The sequence below is a fragment of the Lissotriton helveticus genome, chromosome 12, assembly GCF_964261635.1.
Source record: "Lissotriton helveticus chromosome 12, aLisHel1.1, whole genome shotgun sequence".
Classification (NCBI taxonomy): Eukaryota; Metazoa; Chordata; class Amphibia; order Caudata; family Salamandridae; genus Lissotriton; species Lissotriton helveticus.
This window is the reverse complement of record NC_136073.1, coordinates 668544189-668563843: the sequence shown is the minus strand read 5'-3', so window position 1 is coordinate 668563843 and position 19655 is coordinate 668544189. Positions and strand designations below refer to the sequence as shown.

At 45.7% G+C, this 19655-nt stretch overlaps 1 long non-coding RNA gene across 1 annotated transcript in view; it reads left to right on the top strand.

Annotated features, from left to right (window-relative positions):
• Positions 1-1659: 1659 nt before the first annotated feature.
• LOC144798320 (uncharacterized) overlaps positions 1660-19655 on the top strand; it is a 92204-nt gene continuing 74208 nt past the window's right edge. The window contains exons 1-2 of the long non-coding RNA XR_013603504.1: positions 1660-1777; positions 3002-3119. This is a non-coding gene — a long non-coding RNA (uncharacterized LOC144798320). The remainder of the gene's footprint in view (positions 1778-3001; positions 3120-19655) is intronic.

The following is a 19655-nucleotide window of genomic DNA, read 5'->3' as shown; positions in this document are numbered from 1 at the left end:
AGGCTTGTTACTCTTTGGCTCGAAAGGAGCCTCCTGCAGGGCTCCGTGCCCATACCACACTGGCCACGGCGGCTACTACTGCCCTGGACCGGGGAGTCCCCTTGCAGGACATCTGTCATGCAGCTACCTGGGCCTCGCTGCACACGTTCGCAAGACACTACTGCCTGAACAGCCAAGTCCGGAGAGATGGCTTTTTCTGCCGTTCTGTTCTCCAGAACTTTCTGGTGTGATCATTGGTTCGCAGGCCCACCACCGGGGTTGGTATTGCTGGGGTATCTATTCTAAGGTAAGGAATCTAATACTAACCTGTTTCTTTCAGATGCACAAGTTACTTACCTTCGGTAATGATGTATCTGTAAGAAACAGTAGTTAGTATTAGATTCCTTACCGCCCCACCCATCCTCCCCATTCGGCGAACCGATATCTAGGGTTAAGGTCATCCCCTTTCAGGGCCCTAGTTTTTAAGGCACCAGTGTTGGTCTTTATCATGGCTCTGCGTTTTCTGGCGCGGAAAAGCTGTGTATAAGAACTGAGGCCAGCGCGCGAGGGCGGCATCTAAATACTCCGGTGACGTCATCCCGACGCCGACGACGGACGCGGAGCAGCAGATGACGCCTACCGACGCGCAAGGGTACTGCTACGCAAAAGTTTCTGGATCCAGTCTGACATCTGGGGGTATTCTAAGGTAAGGAATCTAATACTAACTACTGTTTCTTACAGATATATCGTTACCGAAGGTAAGTAAATTGTGCTTCTCTGCACTCTCCATGCGGGACTCTGATACTCAAGATGGATGTTTTTTTATGATAGACATTCTTGTAACTCCATCAGAACTTCAAAGGGAGCCCAATGCTTACAGTGGCTCTCAGTGCTTTACCATTACACGGCCTACTTGCTATGCAGTCATAATTACAGCTAGTTCCCTAGTGCATATTTGCTGATTCCTAATCCTCCTGAGTGTCATCTTCACTCAGAGCCATTGGTCAATGGAGCCCTGATATCATAAAGCTACAGAAGGATGTCATCTGACATGAAGGCCAATCAATTGTCTTGCAAGCAATAGGATACCTTTATCATGGTTTTGAAATGGGTAGCAGAGCAGAGAGGATGCCCAGCTGAAGACGAAGATGGTGGGTTTGAAAAAATTAGGCATTATTTGAGATGTATACATTTTTAGAAGGTGTGGTTGAACATAATATTCTCGACTTCACTATTGTGTAACTGTCTGATGTGCTAAAATGAAGATGTTAGAATCTGTAATTCATGTGTTTTATTATTCGCTTGAACTATAGACTAGACCTTCCTCACTCAACTTATCAGATGAGTTATTTGATATTGGTGTACCATAACCTAAAAGATTTCCAGTGAGAAGGGTATGCAGTGACATGTCTGGCAATCATATCTTTCAATCCATGTCCACATATAAGTGCTAGAATTGAGTAGAGAGTGCTTACAAATAGGGCATAGGATTGAGAGATGTACGCTAGGTTGAAAACAACTGAGATTTTAATTTATAGTGAGCTGTGGATTTTCACAACATTGCAGAAGCCATTATTATTGTTATTAACGCTGTATAAAAAATGGTTGTTTGCTCTATTGTATTACTATGAAAATACTCAAGTTCTAATAATAGACTAACAGTGGACTTTTCCATCTGCAGAATATCCTGATTGACCAGCAGTGGCAGTATTGCAGAAGAGAATGCCCCTGCATTGCTGAGACGAAAAACAAAAAAAGCAACGTCATCAGCCTTCTGCTTCATTCATCAATTTCTATGGTAAGTCAAACTCACATTTAATCATTGTGAATGTTTTTAAAAGACGTTCATAGCATCTCAATTTCCTCAGTACCTTATAGTGGGGTCTTCCGAGTAAATATAATTTCTGTCACCATGCTAGTAATATGGCTGACATTATCGATCTCCTGATAAATAATCAGTGACTTTGGCTGTCTCCAAGGCTGTCAAAACCAGCTTTAGACATTTGTGTAATAAATATGTCTACAGAGGAAATACTGCCTTTGAGGCAGGAATGAGCTGTCTGTAGTTGAGCGAATAACTTACTTTCTCCTGGAGGGAAGCTTATTTACCCTGTTTCTCTGCACTCTCCATGTGGGACTCTGATACTCAAGATGGATGTTTTTTTATGATTGAAGTTGTGATGGAGTTACAAGAATGTCTAAGGGAGCCCAATGCTTTCAGTGGCTCCCAGTGCTTTACCATTACACTGCCTACTTGCTATGCAGTCATAATTACAGATAGTTCCCTAGTGCATATTTGCTGATTCCTAATCCTCCTGAGTGTCATCTTCACTCAGAGCAATTGGTCAATGGAGCCCTGACATCATAAAGCTAAAGAAGGATGTCATCTGACATGAGGGTCAATCAATTGTCTAGCAAGCAATAGGATACCTTTATCATAGTGTTGAAATGGGTAGCAGAGTAGAGAGGATGTCCATCTGAAGACAAAGATGCTGGGTTTGAAAAAAATAGGCATTATTTGAGATGTATACATTTTTAGAAGGTGTGGTTGAACCTAATATTCTCGACTTCACTATTGTGTAACTGTCTAATGTGCTAAAATGAAGATGTTAGAATCTGTAATTCATGCGTTTTATTATTCGCTTGAACTATAGACTAGACCTTCCTCACTCAACTTATCAGATTAGTTATTTGATATTGGTGTACCATAACCTAAAAGATTTCCAGTGAGAACGGTATGCAGTGACATGTCTGGCAATCAGATCTTTTAATCCATGTCCACATATAGGTGCTAGAGTTAAGTAGAGAGTGGTTATAAATAGGACATAGGATTGGGGGATGTACGCTAGGTTGAAAACAACTGAGATTTTAATTTATAGTGAGCTGTGGATTTTCACAATATTACAGAATCCATTTTTATTGTTATTAACGCTGTATAAAAATCAGTTGTTTGCTCGATTGCATTACTATGAAAATATTGAAGTTCTGATAATAGAGTAACAGTGGACGTTTCCATCTGCAGAATATACTGATTGACCAGCAGTGGCAGTATTGCAGAAGAAAATGCCGCTGCATTGCTGAGACGAAAAATAAAAAAAAGCAACATCATCAGCCTTCTGCTTCATTCATCAATTTCTATGGTAAGTTAAACTCACCTTTAATCATTTTGATTGTTATTCAAAGACGTTCATAGCATCTCAATGTCCTCAGTACCTTATAGTGGGGTCTTCTGCGTAAATATAATTTCTGTCACCATGGTAGTAATATGGCTGACATTATGGAGCTCCTGATAATTAATCAGTGACTTTGGCTGTCTCCACGGCTGACAAAGCCTGCTTTAGACACTTGTGTAATAAATATGTCATCAGAGGAAATACTGCCTTTGAGGCTGGAATGAGCTGACATTCTTGTAACTCCATCACAACTTCAAAGGGAGCCCAATGCTTTCAGTGGCTCTCAGTACTTTACCATTACATGGCGTACTTGCTATGCAGTTGATGCAGCACTACTCCAAAATTAATTTCTGAAACCATATCACTTATCCCTTAAAACACCAGAACATACATTCACTCACCAGTGGGGCCCATAACACTGTGAGCTACACATATAAAATCTTCAACCTCACTCTAGGGATCAGTGAATTTCAATGGAGAGCTGCTGTATCATAGCGAAATGTCTAAATTGGAACTAAACGTTTATACTATTTACATCTGCAGTTTTAGAATGTTTACCATGGTTTTATCATCAGAAAATATACATTTAGACATATCGCCATAAGGGTCGATGGGTCTGCTAGTGGAAAAATTAGGCGTAGGAAAAATCAAGACCAGCTTAAATTTCCATTTATCTAATTTTTATTAAAGCAAGTATAACATGTCTAAAAGTCTCTTTTCTTTATTTATTTATTCTTCAAATAATGTTTAAATGGAATTTTAGTTCAATACAGTTAATTTCATTTATTTAGAAAATCTCAGAAATAAACGTTAACAGTTTAGGTTCAGAACGAAAGTATTAGCAAAAGACAGATTGTTCCCAAAATCCATTCTCCTAACTCCCTATCTAAAACCCCTCACTAAAGTACACTTCCTGCAAAGGAAAAATTTATAATTCAGAAATATTCTTAGATCAAAGGAAAAATCAGCAATCCAGCAGCGTTTCTGGAGGAAATTAAGAAGAAGTTTTTACTCCGTAAAATCAGCACTTTTTATACCTTTTTCACTAGCTCTATCTATCTAAAAGAGAAACTTTTAGAGAAAAGTCGAGTCCTCATTGGTCAGTTCGGGGTGGATGAGCATAACCTCATCGTCACATTATAAATTTTTCTTCCTGTCAGGGGTTTTTACTGCCCCCATTGTCTTTCATAGTCCGGTCTAGTCGAGTTTCCTTAGTTTGTAACTTTAAGTAAAGTTCTCACGTTCAGAACTATTGCTCTCATCACTTGGCAGCCATCTAGACTTCCAGGCCACAGTGGCCTTGAACCGCCTTCTGTACAGGCCCAAGCAGCTCGCATTCATTCTCATCTCTGCTGCTGCGTGTAGGAAGGTGGATATCTGACTATGGTTACCCCCAACTTTTTTGCCTAGTGTTTAGCTGGTTTTCCACCTAGTTGGCCTGGGGCCCTGCTATTCAGGACCCCAGACTAATTGCTCTCTCTGTAAAATGGACTCCATGTACCTTAGGTACATACCTAATTGGATGCTGGGTCACCTTATCAGCCCCTGTACAGTGTACCTTAGGTACCCAGGGCATAGGTGTACCCAGGGCCTACCAGGGGCTGCAGCATGTATTATGCCACCCCTGGCTGGCCATCCAAACTGACACAACTGGCTGCTAAGACAGCTAGGGCAAGGTGGTGTAATCACCCTTTGCTTTAGATATAGTATACCTATATCTAACCCTAAAATGGACACATATACTCCTATAAGTCACTCCTATGGCAGGCCTTATTAATCCTGAAGGCAGAGTGCTTGGAATTATGTGAGATGGTGCTCTAGCATGAGCTGAGCCTGTCTGCAGCTTGCGGAACCAAGTCCTGATAGCTGTTCCATGATAACACTATACCATATACTCTTAAGTGCATTATAATCCTCGCGGTTATTGCTAACTTTGGTATAGCATTATCAAAACATGTCGAGTAAGGTGTCATACGAATTGGAATACTACCCCCTCGACAGTTCTGGCGACGGGGGTAGCATTCCACCCTTTTAGAGGGACACGACATGTAAGTAACTGTGAATCCCGGTTAAAGTTAACTCGAGCCTCAGCATCACAAAATGGATGCTGCCACCACAGACACAAGTCTGACCTCCTGCTGCTGGGAGTCCTTCCAGCGAGGGAGGCCTGGACAAAGGGTTTCCTGCCTTGGGAGGTGCTAGCACCACCCCAGACAGGATTTTGTGTATTGAGGTAGGGATGCCTGAAAGGAATGAGACATGCCTGGGGCACACAAGGTGTCCCTGTGCATACACCGGTTCAAACCAGTTGCTGGGGCACTCCAGCCCCAGCCCTGGCGCGAAACCGGACAAAGGATAGGGGGTGTAACCACCCCCCTTCCTGGTCCCACCCATGGGAGGGCCCTAGTCACTAGTACAGCCAACTTTAGCAGGATAAAGGTAGGAGCTGGTCCCATTCCAAATAGATTATCCTGAACAACTTTACAAGAAGAAACTCTGGACTTCGACGTTCTGCTCCACAGAAGACTGAAGAATCTCCCTTGTGGGCAAGGAGTGTCCACCCTGCAACTGCAGGCACCATCAAGCGTCCTAGCGGTCCACTTTGTCGTCCTTCCTGCCGGATCCAGACTTCAGAGCCCGACGAGACCCGGACTCCCAGACCTCTCAGACCTCAACCTATATCTGCAGCACAGCTGAGACCCGTGGGTTCGACGAGACACGTGGGACCGGCCATCTTGAAGAGACTGCACTTCGCTTCCAGCACGACTTCTGAGGCATCCTCAAGTAAGTGCTTTGGGGATTGAGAAGCCCCAGCCCCGAGCAGCTCCTGCACCGAAGACCAGCCCTCCAGCATCCACGAGATCTGCGTGGGGCCCGTTTGCTTGATTGCTGCTCGGCGCGTTGTCTGGTCACTTGCCGGCTGGCTAGTGACCTCCTAGACAACGATCCACAAAATCTACACTGATGGTCTGGTTGCTCCAGACTGGCCCATGCTCCCTTTCTAAAGAGGGGCATCCCGGACCCTCCTGTTCCACTCCAGACGCCGTTTCCACTCACCGCGTGGGTTGCCTTTGCCAAGGCTTGTTGACTCCAATTCCGGATCCGACAGCGAGAGCCTGCGTGGGACAGCTCGTGCCTCCATCCTGGTCGTCGAAGACACCTCCTGGTCCACGTGGCTGCAGAGACAAGCGTCCACTCTTCACCTGATCGCGAAGACAGCATCTGGTTCCCTTCTGGTTCCACACCGGTCACTGGCAGTGGCGGCTGGTGGAATTTGAACCTGGTGAGGCGTATGAAGTAGTCATGAACGAACGGGAGCGAGCGAAGCGAGCGAGCCCGACGGCAATAAGGGGGTTCGGGGGGGTTCTCCCCCCCCCCCCCGTGACGAAATTTTTTAAAAATTGGCATTTTTTTGGTGCAATTTTCCGCACTATGTCTGTGATAAATGGACTGAAAAATCAGTTCTTCTAGGCATTCATAAAAGAAAACTCATACATTATTTCAGAGAATTTCTGTGTTGCCAAGCAAGACTGACTTCTGAAGAGGGCCAGGGTACTAAGCCAGGTTGCACATCCACAAAGAAACACACTTGTAATTTTGTTCCTACCAAAAATGACGGCTGGCCACTTCCTTTTCTGCATCAGCTATTCAACGTTGATTGCCCAGTAATCTTTATGACATATTAAATAGCTACATGTATAAGAAATATCAATTTGAAACAAACATTTAATTTTTAGGAAGTAAGCAAAAGCTTTGCATTTTTGAGCAAGGCAATTTTGCAAAATAATTAAGTAAATATTGTATTTAAAATAGTTCATATAGCACTCTGAAGCCCTTGGGTCTATCAGTATTTTAGAAAACCACAAAATAAAAATAAGTTAGGAAATGAGTGTAATATGCATTGCTTAAAATATAAGAAATATCCATTAAAAATCTTACATTTATTTAAGAAAGAAAGAACAAAAACGTATATGCATAAGCAGGCTAGGTAAAAATGCTTTTACTTTATTTTTAAATACTTTGCATGCCACTCTCAGGCCCTTGTGGCAGTCAGTATAGTAGAAAATGGCTACATAAAAATAAAATATGAAACTAAATAAATGTATATTTTAAGAAATATCCCTTCAAAACCAATATGATGTTTGTAAACACAAACAAAATTATTTTAAATAATACTATGTAATTTGTTAGAATGCCACTCTCAGGTCCTTGTGCCCTTCAGCCAGCACAGCAGAAAAAGTTAAACAAAAAGAAATTATGGAAATAAATAAATGTACATTTTAAGAACTTTCAAAACCAATATGATATTTTTAAACACAATTGAAAAAACAAAAATAATATTTAAATACTTTGCATGTCAATCTCAGGTAGAAGGGTTCCTGTCCCTGTCAGTACAGTAGAAAACGGTTAAATAAAAATAAATTAGGAAACTAACTAAATGTTGTACATATAAAGATATATACCTTCAAAACACTAACAACAAAAATATTTTAAATAAAATTAAAATATGAAAACAAATATATATAAATTCACAGATACATAAGCACACCTATATAAATACATATCAACTGTACAGGAGTTGTATGAATATTAAATGGAATGAGAACATTTCCAACAGTACTTCCTAATGTTATCAAACAAAACAAACTGAGCTATAAACACCTGAAAATATGATCACACATCAGATTCATATTTTCTATTTATATAGAAGGTTTGCTCGTCGATCTTTAATATGAACAAACTTTTCGATTGTTCTTTTGTTGAATTCTGGTATTTCCTTTATTAGCTCTTTTTCCATTGACAGCATAGCCAAAGCATTAAGTCTAGCTTGAGTCATAGTGTTTCGCAAAAACGTTTTTACCCTCTTTAGTGTGGAAAAACATCGCTCAGATTCTGCTGTTGTCCTGAGTGTAGTAATGACAACTCTTAAGAGCTTTATGGTCTCAGAAAAGGATTTCTCTAAGTTGTTTTCACACAAAAAGCTAAATAAAGCCATGGCACCACCAGTAGTTTGACGGAAGTCTCGTCTTCCATACAGGACCAAAAGTTCTGTACTCAATCTGGCTTTGTCTAACATTGGATAGGCTTCTACCGTTTCTGCGAGTGCCTCAGCTGGGAAAGATTTGTCATGGCTTTCAAAAAGGTCACTTCGCAATAGTGTTGCACTTACAAGATGCTTTGTGAAAGCAAAGCGCTCTCTGGCATGGACCACAATAATGTCACAGACTTCTTTTGCTTCTTGGGTCAAAGTATTTATTTGCAGTCTCCGGTTTACAAATGTACATTCTTGTGGCAGTGTAGAATCCAAACTGTCAATGGATTCTCGTACTTTGGTGATGCTTGTCACAAAGTCTGTAGTAGCTTTCTGGACAGACACAGTGTCAAAGTCTCGCTTTTGCAATTGATTATATAAAATGTCTACCTGGGGCATTATTTGGAAAAAAAGAAACAGAAAGAATATAAACTCTCTATCATCTAATGTTCTACTAAATCCCTAAGCTTCACATATAGTATTCGACTCAAAATCACCACTGTTTGCAATGGTTGACATGCATTCAAGAAGATCTTCTCTGAATTTATAAATTAGCAATATTGCTCGAACATTGAAGTTCCAGCGAGTTGCAGACCCTCTTGGAAGTCTTCTTGAAACTATTTGTTCAAGAATTTCCGTCCTTTTCGGGGAACGTGCAAAAAATGCTGTTATACCACCAATCTCTGAAAAGAAAATTTTAACTCTAGATATTTTGGAGGAAGCCTGTTCCATAATTAGGTTAAGTTGGTGGGCATAGCAGTGAATATAATGTGCATTTGGGTAAACATCCCTGATTTTCTTTTGCAACCCACCTGTTGCACCACGCATGACGCTGGCACCATCGTAGCTTTGAGCAATTACTTTTCCTTTAGCACATTGCTCAGGGAAAACAACGTTTAATTCATTAAGAATGGCTGAGGCAATTGTTTCTGCAGATAAGTTTTTTAGATGTGTGAAACAATAAAATCTTTCAGCTACCTTGCAATTTCCATCAATGTAGCGGAAAACCAGAACTGACTGTGTCTTAGTAGAGACATCAGTTGTATCATCAGCTTGGATAGCTACATAATCAGTGGTTCTCAACTCCTGTATAATATAGTTTTTTATTACTTCCAGCATACAGTCCAGCAATTCATTTTGAATAGTTTTAGAAGTGCCTTTAAACACGGTGGCTGTTTTTAAATGTGTTTCCATAGCACTGTCAATGCTGGAGACAAAATCAACAAGGCCCCTGAACACTCCAGGATTTAGAGACTCTTCAGTTTCATCATGGCCTCGTTATGCCAATTCAAAGGCACCACAAAATCGAATACAGTCAATCAATTTTGATAAAATGTATCGATTTTTATCCACTTCTGCATTATGTTTTCTTACTCCCACACGGTATGCTTCGTTTAATTGCTGTACAATGTCCGATTTTCCAAAAAGAGATAATTTCAACATATTTGTCAAATGGGATTTACAGGAATCATGTTTTTTTATTTTTTCAGCCAGATGCTTTAGGTCAGTAACTCTTGTTTTTGTCCAGGTAACTTCACCTCCAAAGAGTAAGCATGGGAAACAGAATAAAGCATTTTTAGAAGCGCTACCAGTAAGCCATTCAATCCTATCATAACATATACTGGTAAAGCGACGTGTGTACCCCTTTCCCCTATCTTTTGTAGACTGCTCAATTTTAATTTGAGGTTTATCAGCTCCTAATGTTTTCACTTGCAGTTTATCTGCATGTGTCAAACCCAAAAATGGGTTTATGAGTAAACTGTCAACTGTGTTCATTGTGTCCAGCAATATATCAGATTGGAAATAGAAAACCTAGCCTGTTTTTTAAAATTCCCTTGGTTGAAGACACAAAAACGATATTACGCAAAATACTAAATAAACACTAATATAAATTGTCATGCACACACAAGTAACAGCAATTATTCATCCACATCCATCTTCAGTCTGACAGGAATGCAACTGCAGCAGCACGAACAGCTGTTCCCCAAGCGGTATAGCCTTGTGAATATTTGGAGAATTCCTCCTGGGATCCTGTTAATAATTAAAATATGGTGTGAGCTTCGAGGCTAGGTGCCATAGCATGCACAACACCAGTGGTGATTGAAAAGCTTGAGCATGTCAATTCAGGTATCTGCCTAGAATTTAAAGGGTGTACTTATAAATTTTGACTTGACTTTAGATGGCAAATAATACAAAACATATTGAAAAATGTCTTCAAAAGAATGAGAGACTAATTGAGCAATACCCTTTCAAAGGGTTCTAGGCAGATCTCTGATATATCCAGTACTCATCTGTACCCAACACAGCAAAATAAATGCATATTTTTTCAATTAAGAGTTTAACATTGCAGTTAGACCATTTTGATATTCTACACATTGATGAAATTACCTATTTTACACACAAGACAGACTAAAATTACAGCCTAGAGACAGTGCTAGTCCTATCAGTGATCCTATTACTAAATGGACAACAGTCACAACTGTCACAACACATTAGATCGATTTTATATATCCAACTCACTGTACATACTCTGTGTGCAGTGAAAATATTGTGTGCAAAATAATAGGCTGAAAAACATTGCTGTAAAAAATATTGTCGACTGAAAAAACTAGAATGAAAATAAACAGTGGCCTAAAACATGGTAAAATGCCATGCATTATAGAGCAACGATGAGTGTACTGGGATCAGGGGTAAGAGGCATCCTCCTAAAGTAGACAGGAGCATTTAATATGAGGTGGGGTAAAGGGGCCGGAGACTAGCAATGCATTTTAATAATTCAAGTATAGTTAGCTTTAAGGGATAGTTAGGAGATTTTAGGGTAGCACTAAGTAGTAGTAGAGGGCTATAATGAATTAGAGTAGTACGTTTTAAAGCAGGAAGAAAGGATAAAATATATGGGCAGTTTGGGGTTTAAAGGCTTTCAGGGTGAAAAGCATTAAGGGATTATCAGGCCACAGTTAAATAAATGAAAGTGTATAAAAAAATAAAAGATTTAAAAATCAACATTTTGGGAATTTTCATAGTTCATGATGAAAAACAAAAAATGATTCCCTTGAACTTTCAACTCGCTACAAGCTCACACTCTCTGAACTGTTCTGCTAGGATAAGCCAACAGGCAGTCCTCCACACCTAAAGACCACACAGTTGGCATCCATATACAGCTGAATGTGGACCTTTGCCGTAAATAGAGAACCATGTCCTACCTTGTGGCCTGAGATTAAGGACCACGAAGCTGAGTTTTGATCAATGTCCTGTTACAGCAGAGTCAGAACTACCACTTGTCCTCTTTCGATATCTCTCAGTACTGATCTTGAATGTGATTATATCACGACCAGTTTTAACTCCAATTTTTCATGTGCTAAAAGAATTAAAACAATAATTATTACCAGCAATTACATTGCATTCATGTAATGTTTCAAGCCAATGTGCTTCCTGTACAATAATGTTTTACACAAAACAAATAAAAATAATACATTCAGGTGTTTTAATGGAATGTGCATGAGTGCAAGTGAGCTCCTGGGTCTCTGCAAGCATGGTGATGTGTGAAATGTTGTGTAGAGTTGAATATTTCTGCAAAGAAGTGCATGCCCATGTTTAAACATGAATCTATGTGAATGAATGTGTGTTTATGTTTGAGTATGTGTGCATTGCAGTGAGCACCTGTGCCGCTGGCCCGAACTCTAGAATCCTGGTGAAGTAGTGAGCAGAGGTATGGGAACACCTCATGTGACTAGAGGAGGGATGGTGAGTTAAGGTTTTACACCGGCTACATTCAGGGGGCTAGAGAGTCAGAGGACAGATAAGCCAGTGATCCTTTCCAGCAACCAGACCCCAAGGTTGAAAACTTTCAGCACCAAGGCCACTGCCACCTCTAAGTAGCCTATAGTCCATCGCCTTTCTGGAAAACAACACTTGGCATAGGGCGACCCCTTGGTTCTACGTGGAGCACTCTCTGCCAGCCGGGTCAGGATTTTTTTTGTTTATGACTTGCGCTAACTGAAGAAAGTGTTTTACACTGTGGGAAAGCAGGCAGTTTGGCAAGAGATTGGTGATTATTTTTTCCAGGCAGTGCCGAAATGTGACTTTGCCAAGAAAATAAGTGGGACAGACTGCATGCTTTTCACGACCACGATGCACTTACTGCCAGTGTGCTTGCTGCCTAAATGCAGCTACTCAGAAAGCATGCAAGGTGGTTAGGGCCCAGGTGTGCTATAGCTTGAATGAATAAAGCATTCTAGTGTGGTGATGCGTTCACCAGCACTAGTCTGACCACTAATGAGTGGTACTTGACAGGACTACAAATCTGAAAGTGAACGCTCTTCAAAATTTCAAAAAGTGTATCTTTTCAACATTTGAAAGCTTTGACATTATCAAGTCAAATTATAGCACCGCACTAAGACTTCATTAAACATAGAAGGAGGGAGGGGCTGACACCTCCACCTGAATAGGGCTATGCCTATTCCAACACAAATAGCTATATAACCACCTGTAGTGTGCCTGGAGCCAGAGAAGAAAGGGCAGGGGCCTTTTGAGGATCAAAGACAGCCGTCTTTTGTTGTCTCCCCCACTTCAAAGACACATTTTGGTATTAGTACTGGACCTCGCTGTGACTTCCCCAAATTAGTTCACTTTGGGGTCTTGAGAAGACTCTGCATCTATGAGGTACAACGCTGCTAGGAAGGACTGCCTTTTTGTCACTTGCTTTGCTGTACTGCCTATGCACTCTGCTCAGCTATGTTGGCCTGCTCCCTGCTACCTCTGCAATGAGGGACAACTGGGCCTCTATATCCTACAAGTTCCCAAGAACTTGTTAGCTTTCCTCCTGTTATGGAAGAATCAGGGCTATTTATATGTTATTGGGCCACCAGACACACTCACATAGTCTAGCGCCTGCTGTGTTGGCGCTCGTTCACCTTTTGCTACTAGTCGTACTCGACACTGCTGTTTCTGAAGATACCGCAGCGGTGTAGACCTTTACCCTCAGTCAGCGCCGGGAGCACCGAGTGGCGTGAGCGCATTCTGGTTGCCTAGCAACACAACGATCTGAAAGAGACACGTTAGTGATAGATTCCTTACCTTAGAATATCCCCAGGCGTCAGACTGGATCCGGAATTTTTTGCGTAGCAATACCCCTGCGCGTCGGTAGGCGTCGTCCGCAGCTCCGCATCCGTCGTCGGCGTCGTTAGCGCCGGAATGACGTCATCGGAGTACTTAGACGCCGCCCATGCGCGCTGACGTCCGTTCTTTTTTCCGCACCAGCTAGCGCAGATCCGGAGAAGCTCTACCCCTAGTCATTTTTTGACTAAACTTTTTGATCATTTCTTTCTTTGAGTCTTCGACTCTATCGGTGCCGGTAGGGATGCCCGGGTTCAAGCCCTGTTCGAAGTGCGACCGACTGATGTCGGTCACGGACCCCCATCGCCGTGCCTGAAGTGCTTAGGCCTCGACCACGACGACCGCACCTGCTCCGACTGCCGGGCCCTGACGTCGAAGGCTAGGCGAAGCAGTCGCGCAAGCGGCTCGAGCTCCGGCAGTCGGCCCCGCGCCATTCCAGGTCCCGGTCCCACGGGAGGTCGAGGGACCAGTCGCGGGGTCGGAGTCCCCGCAGCTCCGGGAGTGGACATCGGTCGTCGGGATCCAAGTCCTCAGGTAAGAGGCATGAGCAGTCGGAGAGGCATCATCGCTCCTCCGACCCTCCCCGACGCTCGCACGATGCGGCCGGGGGTTCGGGCGACACCGCCCACGCGGCTCCGAGAGAGTCGCAAGCGTCGCCGCCTGCCCCACACCTTCGGGTCCCTGGGCACGGCGCGACGCCGGAGGAGGTCGAGCGGTACCTCATGGCCATGAGGTCCCTCCCTCCTCAGCCGGGTCCCGCGGCGCCTTCGGGCCCAGCGGTCCCGGTTGGAGGCCCTAGCGGGTCGGGCGCTTCGGCCCCGACGTCGCCGGTGACTTTGGTCCCGGCGCCGCAGGACCTCACCGGATCCGGGTCGTCGCCGGTCGACCTCACGACCTCACCGGCGCCGGCTCCGAGGGTGTCGCCCCCGGCGCCCATTGTGGACGCCGTCCCCAATCTTCCCTTCGGTCCAACTCTGGCGCCGGAACGGCGCCGCTGGGCGCCGCTTCCGACGGCCTTTGGAGATTTTATTTCCATGAGGAGGTCCAGTCTGTTGACCCTGAGTTACAGGAGACTGGTGACGGAGGTGATTGGGAGGGGTCTGAGGACCCTCTGGCACAGGAGTGCCAGTCTCAAGAGGACTGGACATATGAGCTTGGGGAGGCCAGTGGTATTGACACCTCGCCAGACACTGGATTTGTCTCCCCCTCCCACCGTGGCTACGGAGGAGGGGTCTGCTTACAGCGTAGTGTTGACGAGGGCAGCCAAGGCCTTAGGCCTTGAGCTTCCCGTCGCGGCCGTGAGGACTAACCTCCTCACTGAGGTTCCTAAACCGCAGGCAAGCTCCAGTGAGCCTCTGCTGCCGTTTGATGAAGCCTTATGTGACGTTCTTGTGGGCACTTGGTCCAAGCCCGCCACAGGTCCGCTTGTGGATAGGAACGTGGCCAGACGCTGCCGCCCGGCTCCGGGCGACACTTGCTTTTTGTCCTCCCATCCCACCCCGAGAGCCTGGTTATCCAGGCCTCCACTTCCCAGACCGCATTCCCGACGGCCCCGCCCGATCGGGAATCCAAGAGATATGAACAGTTCGGAAAGAAGGTGTTCTCGTCCCTGAGTTTGGGACTGCGGTCTGTCAATACCGCGTGTCTCTTGGGCCGCTACACCCACACCCTGTGGGACACGGTCGCGGACGTGCTGCTACAATGCCCGGAGGAGGTCCGGGCTAAACTCGCCCAAGCCCTTGTGGAAGGTCGAGATGCGGCGCGATACTCTATCCGGTGTGGGCTGGATACCACGGACTCACTGGGCAGGGCGACGACAACGACGGTGGCGGTTAGGCGCCACGCCTGGTTGAGGTCCGCCAATTTTTCGGCCGATGTCCAGGCCACTCTTCTGGACATGCCGTTCGATGGCCGTCGCCTTTTTGGCGACAAGGCAGACCATGCGCTGGAGCGGTTTAAGGACTCCAGGGCTACGGCCAAGTCTTTAGGCCTTTTGGCCACGCGCCAGCAATCGGGTGCCTTTCGCGGCCACGGAAGGGGCGTCCCCACACGTGCTGCCAGCCACGCACAGCAGAAAGTCCAGCAGCGCGGTGGCGGCTGTGGAAACCGCCGTGGCGGCGGTCGGGGTCAACGGCGAGGCCAGTCCACACCTCCCTCCGCAGCACCTGCCTCAAAACCTTCCTAGTCCGTGTTTTCAGGCCCATGTGACGCCTGTGGGAGGCAGGGTTCCCCATCACCACTCACACTGGCGCACTGTCACGTCGGACAGGTGGGTGCTGCAGATCGTCCGAAGGGGCTACTCCCTCCCCTTCGAGGTGACCCCTCCAGCCATGCCACCGCAATTCCACCACGTGTCGGGGGATCACTTGCAACTTCTGCAAGAGGAAGTCACGGCCCTCTTGGCCAAGGCGGCCATCGAGCGCGTTCCTGGGCCAGATGTAGGGTGTGGATGTTACTCCCACTACTTTCTGGTGCCCAAGAAGGGCAAGGGGGGCCTGCGCCCTATCTTGGACCTACGGAACGTCAACGGCTTCTGTGAGAAGTTGGCCTGATATATGATGCTCACTAGTTCTAGTGATCACCTTGTATCAGTCCAAACAACCCTTATGGTGATTGGTTGTAAGTCAACCTTATAGACCAGCTATCCTAATGGTAGCATGGACAAAGCAGTCTTAGGCTAAACACTTTTGGCATGTGAAGCCAGCTGTTTTACCACAATATAACCCCTTGAATACCAGATGAAAGGACACCACACAGGTTGTTATGAAAATAAACAGTATATTTATTAATAACAACACCTCTGAACTCTTTATGAGATCAGAGGGCTAAGCACATGACAATCTCTTAGGAAAAATACGATAAGTTGCACAAAATTACAATGGTGCCCTAGGGGCACGACAAACCATATACTAAGTAAGTGGAATGTGAAAGTCGATAAAAGGAATGGAGCTGTCCAGAGGCTGTAGGATCGATGGGACCACGCTACACTAACTTTAGGTAAGTAATAGGAGGCCCACAGAACGCGTGTGCAGAGTGTGAACTCACACGTGAGATGCGTAACAACGTCTATGGATAGTACAGTTCAAGTAAAAGGTGAGTACGGACAATCCTGACTAGGTAGGACTAAAACGACTGTGGAACTGGACACTAGGACAGTTAAACTACCCTTGAGTACCGAAATGCTCTCGTTACCTCGCCCACGGGCTGCGGGTGCATAGGTGCCAAAGTGTGTCGGGTTCTCGCGTTGAAGTCAATGGAGCCTGAAAGAAAAGATGCTGCAGGCGACCAGGAGGAAGATATCCGGTGCGATCCAAGGGTGGATCGGTGAAGAAGAGGACCTGAAAGCAGAGGGGACAGTATTCACAGTCACTAGCCAGTGACTGGAGTGGAACCAGGAAGGAACCAGATGTCGTCATCGCGATCAGGTGAAGAGTGGACGCTTGACTCTGCAGCCACGTGGACCAGGAGGTATCTTCGACGACCAGGATGGAGGCACGAGCTGTCCCACGCAGGCTCTCGCTGTCGGCGGTGCTGGATCCGGAATCGGCGTCAACAGGCCTTGGGAAAGGCAACCCACGCCTTGAGTGGAGAAAGCGTCTGGTGCGGACTAGGAGAGTCCGGGATGCCCCTCTTTTGGAAGGGAGCAAGGGCCAGTCTGGAGCAACCAGACCAGCAGCAAAGATTCAACGGCTCGTCATCTAGGAGGCCACTAGCCAGCCGGACGTGACCAGACAACGCGTCGAGCAGCAAACAAGCAGAAGGGCCCCACTCAGATTTCGTGGAAGCTGGAGGGCTGATCTTCGGTGCAGGGGCTGCTCGGGGCTGGGGCTTCTCAATCCCCAAAGCACTTGGTCGAGTTTACCTCGGGAGTCGTGCTGGAAGCGAAGTGCAGGTTCGTTCAAGATGGCCGGTCCCACGTGTCTCGTCGCACCCACGGGTCTCAGCTTTGCTGCAGATGTGAGTTGAGGTCGGAGAGGTCTGGGAATCCGGGTCTCGTCGGGCTCTGAAGTCTGAGTCCTCGAGGGAAGACGACAAAGTGAAGCCGCTGGACGCTTGATGGAGCATACAGTTGCAGGGTGGACACTCCTTGTCCACAAGGGAGATTCTTCAGTCTTCTGTGGAGCAGAACATCGAAGTCCAGAGTTTCCTCTTGTAGAATTGTTCAGGATAATCTAATTTGGAATGGGACCAGCTCCTACCTTTATCCTGCTAAAGGGGGCTGCACTACTCACTAGGTCCCTCCCCTGGGTGGGACCAGGAAGGGGGTGGTTACACCCCCTATCCTTTGTCCGGTTTCGCACCAGAGCTGGGGCAGGGATGCCCCAGCAACTGGTTTGAACCGGTGTATGCACAGGACACTTTGTGTGCCCCAGGCATGTCTCATTCCTTTCAGGCCTATCCTCCCCAATACACAAAATCCTGTCTGGGGTGGTGCTAGCACCTCCCAAGGCAGGAAACCCTTTGTCCAAGCCGCCCTCGCTGGAAGGACTCCCAGCAGCAGGAGGTCAGACTTGTGTCTGTGGTGGCAGCATCCATTTTGTGATGCCAAGGCTCGAGTTCACTTTAACCGGGGTTCACAGTTACATACATGTCGTGTCCCTCTAGAAGGGTGGAATGCTACCCCCGTCGCCAGAATTGGAGAGGGGGTAGTATTCCAATTCGTATGACACCTTACTCGACATGTTTTGATAATGTTATACCAGGGTTGGCATTTAACCGCAAGGTTGATAATGCACTTAAGAGTATATGGTATAGCGCTATCATGGAACAGCTATTAGGACTTGGTTCCGCAAGCTGCAAACGGGCTCAGCTCATGCCAGAGCACCATCTCACATAATTCCAAGCACTCTTCCTTCAGGATTGATAAGGCCTTCCATAGGAGTGACTGATAGGAATATATGTGTCCATTTTAGGGTTAGATATAGGTATACTATATCTACAGCAAAGGGTGTTTACACCACCTTGCCCCAGCTGTCGTGCAGCCAGTTGTGTCAGTTTTAGATGGGCCGCCAGGGGTGGCATAATACATGCTTCAGCCCCTGGTAGGCCCTGGGTACACCTATGCCCTGGATACCTAAGGTATACTGTACAGGGACTGATAAGGTGGCCCAGTACCAATTGGTAAATGCACCTAAAGTACATGGTTGTCAATTTAGAGAGAGAACAGCTAGGCTGTGGGTCTGATTAGCAGGCCCACAGCCAGGGAAAGTCGTAAACCAGTGAAGCAAAAAGCAAAAATCTGGGGTGACCATAGGATTGCAGACCCCACTCTCCTACATAACCCCCCCCCCCAAACTTAGGGACATTAAACTAACCTTGACCAGGTGAGTCTTCCTGTTCTAAGTGGAAATACCTGGAGAGACCATCTGCATTGCCATGGTCAGTCCCTGGTCTGTGCTCCACTGTAAAATCCATCCCCTGTAGGGAAATGGACCACCTAAGAAGTTTGGGGTTTTCACCCTTCATCTGATTTAGCCATAAGAGGGGGTTATGGTCGGTCTGAATCTTGAAGTGAGTTCCAAACAAGTAGGGCCTCAACTTCTTCAGGGCCCAAAGCACAGCAAAGGCCTCCCTCTCAATAGCTGACCAACGTTTCTCTCTAGGGGTCAGCCTTCTGCTTATAAAAGCAATGGGCTGGTCATGACCATCAATATTCAGTTGAGATAGAACAGCTCCCACACCCAACTCAGATGCATCTGTTTGGACAATGAAGGTTTTGGAGTAGTCAGGACTCTTGAGAATAGGTGCAGTACACATGGCCTGCTTTAGGTCATCAAATGCCTTCTGACAGCTAACTGTCCACTGAACTTTCTTTGTCATTTTCTTGCTTGTCAAGTCATTAAGTGGTGTCACAATGGACCCATAATTTTTGACAAACTTCCTATAGTAACCAGACAGGCCCACAAAAGCTCTGACCTGTGTCTGGGTGGTTGGAGGAGCCCAGTCCTTTATGGCTTGTATCTTGCTCTCCAATGGTTGAACCTGGCCTCCACCCACAAGGTGGCCCAGGTACACAACCTGACTCTGCCCTATCTGGCACTTAGTAGCCTTGATAGTGAGGCCTGCCTTTTGCAGGGCCTCCAAAACTTTCCTCAGGTGGATCAGGTGATCCTCCCAGGTGGAGCTAAAGACAGCAATATCATCTAGATATGCTGCACAGAAGTCATCCAACCCAGTGAGAACTTGGTTCACCAACCTTTGAAAAGTGTCAGGTGCATTTTTCAAACCAAAGGGCATCACCACAAATTGGTAATGACCTCCTGGGGTAAAAAATGCTGTTTTGGCCTTGGCATCCTCAGCTAACCTGATCTGCCAATAACCAGCTGTTAGGTCAAATGTACTTAAGAAAGTTGCAG